The following is a 4,777-nucleotide window of genomic DNA, read 5'->3' as shown; positions in this document are numbered from 1 at the left end:
TCTTGCTTACCTTTATTCAGCTGCTGAATGCCAGGACTCGGATCTAGGACACTTACCTTCAGTTTGGCAAACTACGTGTGTATTTTGCACATACATTAGACCCTCCCCAGGGTATCGTGTCACTTTTGAGGAGAGAAGTGGTCACTTATTTATACCACGTGGGTCACGGAAGCGATGATCTTTTCACGTCGAGACCAGATCACAAACACTTGCTCGTTCCCCTTCCGTCAAGCTTTGAATAAGGGATTCATGTACTTTTCTACATCAGAAGATTTTCATAACATTTAGCTACTCACTACTTTTTAATAATCACGATTTAATACCATGTTATATGTTTATTGATTATGTCATAAACTGCTGCGTGGTTGGTGATTTTTCTGCACGTTAAATGTGTCTACGAGTGTGACATGGGGTAGCCATTATGTCTGTACCTAGTTTAAATAATATTACATATCATAGAGCTAACATAACAATACCGACATGATAGCACTTGTCCTGACTGGTCGCCACATCAGGAGAAACAGGAACAGGATCTGCAAAGAACACAATTGTTTGGGATGCAATACTTTATGAAACGTAACCTGGAAATAAAACATTCTTTGCTAGTGCTAGTGCTAGTGCTAGTGCTAGAGTGTTTTATGACCCCTGGTACATCATGTTATGCAAACATATGCAGAAATACCCTCCACAACAACCGCAATTGATGTATTGGAAAGCGCATCGGACGTAGTCAGGTTTCAAGATCAAACGATCTGTCAGAGATGATGCGTAAATTTGACTGACTGAGAACTGTTTGGTTCAGTAGGAGATGAACCAAGACAGTGTCCAGATAAGTAGCACATGTTAAAACGTTGTGGAGGAAACTGTTTTACTCGCTGACATGTCAAGGTAGGAACGGCACATATAACACATATTTTGCAAAGCACATTTTTATCCTCCCAAAAGAAACGTACAGTTGTTTTAACATACAGAATCTGGTAACTTTGAAGTGAGATAACGCATGAATTCTGGGTCAGTTGCAGCCAAATGGTCAAGGCATAAAAGAGCATGTATAGCGTATAAAAAGTTCAATAAGTGAAGGCGTCCCTTCCCTGTTGGACATTGTCGTCTCTTGAGACCAGCATGATCCCCCATAACTGCTCTTCACCCTCTCGGCATGGACTTAATACGTTGTCGAATTCGGCCTTGTGGAAATTTGGCAATGCCTGCAACTGCTGATCTAACGTCTGGTTGACGTTCGCGTACGCAAGGACAGAGACCGTTCCACAAATGTTGATCTAACGTCTGGTTGACGTTCACGTACGCAAGGACAGAGACCGTTCCACAAATGTTGATCTAACGTCTGGTTGACGTTCACGTACGCAAGGACAGAGACTGTCCCACAAATGTTGATCTAACGTCTGGTTGACGTTCACGTACGCTAAGGACAGAGACTGTCCCACAAATGTTTATCTAACGTCTGGTTGACGTTCACGTACGCAAGGACAGAGACCGTTCCACAAATGTTGATCTAACGTCTGGTTGACGTTCACGTACGCAAGGACAGAGACCGTCGCACAAAAGCTAGAGAAATGGGACTGACTGACGTTGGACGCTCTGGAAGGCCATGGAACCTCTGTAATGTTCTCATTCAGAAGGTACTCAGTTGTGACATGTGGAGTCTGAGTATCTTGCTACAATATTAGGAACCGTATTAGGCTCGTCTCTGTTCCGGACAATATTTAAATTGCCCTGGAGGCGCACAAAGTAAGATTCCTGCGTGTAGGATATGGCGAGTATGATACTCCTTAACCCCCAACCTCACCATATCGGTCAACCTGGGTGACACAGTTCTCGTCAGCTGGTTCGTCACTGAGTCATTCTAGTCGCCAGTTTTGAAGATTGCAGAATCGAAAGTGATTGCACCACTAGACTTGCCGACGTCGATGTAGTCGTCGGAGCATAGGACCAAAACAGGGTCTTTTGACTCGAAGTCCATTTTCTCGTAAACGATTACGAATGGCTTGCGTCGATACTTTCTTCAAACCAGGCACTGCACTTACAGTCGCAGTTGCTGTGACAGTTCAATTCCACAAATGAAGTAAGACGGATGAGCCTGTTCTGTGCTGCAAGGGTAATCTGAGGTCGACCACTTCGAGACCGATCTTGCGTGGGAATGTGATTGTGATACAGTCGGACTATAAAATTGAATTTTCCTTTAGCGGGAACTTCTTATGGATATTGAGGATTTTGTGGACAATATTCACATTCACCTGGCCATAGAGAGTGTAATCAGTTCGTCGTACAGCCACATAATTGTAATAGAATAAATAATTTCAATACGTCTCTATAAATCTTCATTTATTCAAACGATTTATTTGTTTTAATATATGTCCAAAGTGAACTGAAATTCTATCCCCTTTGTCTATGTAATGCATAATGTATTTGGCAAACATTCGGTGTCGGGGCTAGGCGGGATGTCGGCCAAGGCCGCCGCCCCACCTACGACTACGTCCACGATGAAGAATCGCCATCCGATTTCTGAATGTGTGTAAGTGACAGCACGGGTTTCCACATCGGGAACATTGGCCACTCAGTCCCGATGTGCGTTCTGTCACATGTTTACCACTGTATGTACCATTTCGACCATCATTCGACCAAACACTAATAAAACATGATGTCGTCATCTCTACCACTGACCCTTGTCTTTCCTTCGTCTCTTGTCCACCATCCTGAACTAACACCGGAGAGCAACCACAACGGACGCTCTTGGACATAATATATATGTGTATGCAATTCAAATAAATATGTCAAACGACTTTAAACGCCTTAATAAATATTGATCATATACATTTGCTGATAGACAAGAACATTAAGTTGCTACATTAAGGATCAGGAATGTAGGGGGCATTGGTACAACACCCTACCCAACATACCACACGCACCCGCACGCACTGCCATCAACAATCAAACATAACCACCAACTAATTTTATTCAGTCAACAGATTATGATCTGATTGAAACCTGCTCTACTCTGAAATAATGCAGTTGATCGTCTCTTATCGCTACACAAGGCAGTTCATGTTGAAAATACACTCGATAAATCACTGTGTCCACAAGAACAACCGATAAGAGTTTGCTCGACCTCACATTGTTGACTTACACCGAAGCGACGTGGAAAGCTCGACACTGAAAATCACGTCGACGAGAGGGAACCAGTCGAACAATTACTGACCCGCATAGCTTCAGTATGAAAGCCAGAGGACCCCAATACGTGCGTGCGCAATATGATATCTCACATTGTAAGGGATATCTTCCCATTATGACAACACTCAGTTTCACTGCTTCTAGTTTGACTACTCGTGAACACAGACATAAACAGAGCACCACTACACTTAATAATATACTGCACCTGCATAGCTGATTACTTCCAGCTTATCTACTCTTGGAACACATCGTAGAAGGTTAGAAGTTTCCCTGGAGTAAGGCTCAGTGTTGTCTTTCCGCTCAAGCACAAAAAGCTTGTTTGCTATAATATTGTATACGATTGCAAATACTTCTGAGAACTGCTTTTTGGAAGTTGGTAAACATACCAGTAATGTAACGGCGCTAGATTAATGTGGCAGAGTTCCATTGAAATAGCAGTACGTGTGTAGATTTGTCAAATATTGGTATAGTTTGCTTCACTTAAATTCTCATATCAATGTTATCAAATACTTATGTTATTGGATGAAGCTGGCAGAAACACGTGGGTTACATCTCTTTAACACATGGGTTTGGTTTTGGTATTGTATGATTATCACAAGATATAGGCAATGTAAATTTAATTATGATTCAAACATTCAAACAAAGACTGCGTGATAGTTTGTTCATTATCTTTACAGTACTAATAGTTATTAATAAGCATTCACAGTATGATGTACCAATGTGCCTGCACATAATTGTTCATAAGTGTTGGTGGGACAGCCTACCTGATGGAGGAGAGAGAGCTAGTTCCTAGCATCTTCAAAGATGGACAGCTGTCAGCAATCAGTTGTCCAGCCTCTAATATACTGGTCGATACAACAAAGTGCATATTTGATACACATACCTAATAGTATTACTGAGAACAAGTTTACATACAAGCTATACCCTACCATGTTTCATGTGATTCTGAAATGTCACTTTGTTTCAATACGCAGCTATAGAGAAGGTATTTTACCTGTGATGGGAGCTGATGCTAGCAACTGGATCTGCCGTGAGTGTGGTAGTGAGGTGCGTTGTTGAAACCAGGAAGAGATATGACGTAGCCGATCACGTGGGGTGCTATATTTGACTATACCCAACTCATGTGAGATCGGTATGCAGGCGCAAACTGGTGATAAGCAATTTTATGTAACCTGCTTGGACTGTTAGGTATTTCGAAATTAAAGCCCCCTGTTGACAAAGGAAGCAGGAAAACTTATTAGTTATTGGATCATATGAGAAGAGTAAATGCTTATCATACAGATAGCATGCAATTTCCCTTTTAATACATTTCGGTTATAACTCATTTTGACAACACATCTATTGTTCAAAAGCAGCAGAAACACTACCCCATTACCCGCTCAAAGTTCCCCCAGTGTTTGCATAAGAGACGTCGAGGTGGTGGTGGTTCACTTCTAATGTCCCTAACACCGATATTCCTTGGAAACAGCTAAAGGCGACGTAAAAATAAAGCTGCCAGACAGGTAACCTTACTGACTGACATTTTGTTGAGGGACAGTAACTAATTTCACGAATGTTACCATGAACATTACCACATACCGGGGCCTCCGTG

This window comes from Haliotis asinina, chromosome 10 (assembly GCF_037392515.1).
Source record: "Haliotis asinina isolate JCU_RB_2024 chromosome 10, JCU_Hal_asi_v2, whole genome shotgun sequence".
NCBI classification, from domain to species: Eukaryota; Metazoa; Mollusca; class Gastropoda; order Lepetellida; family Haliotidae; genus Haliotis; species Haliotis asinina.
The sequence above is the reverse complement of the archived record's forward strand: the minus strand, read 5'-3'. Positions refer to the sequence as shown.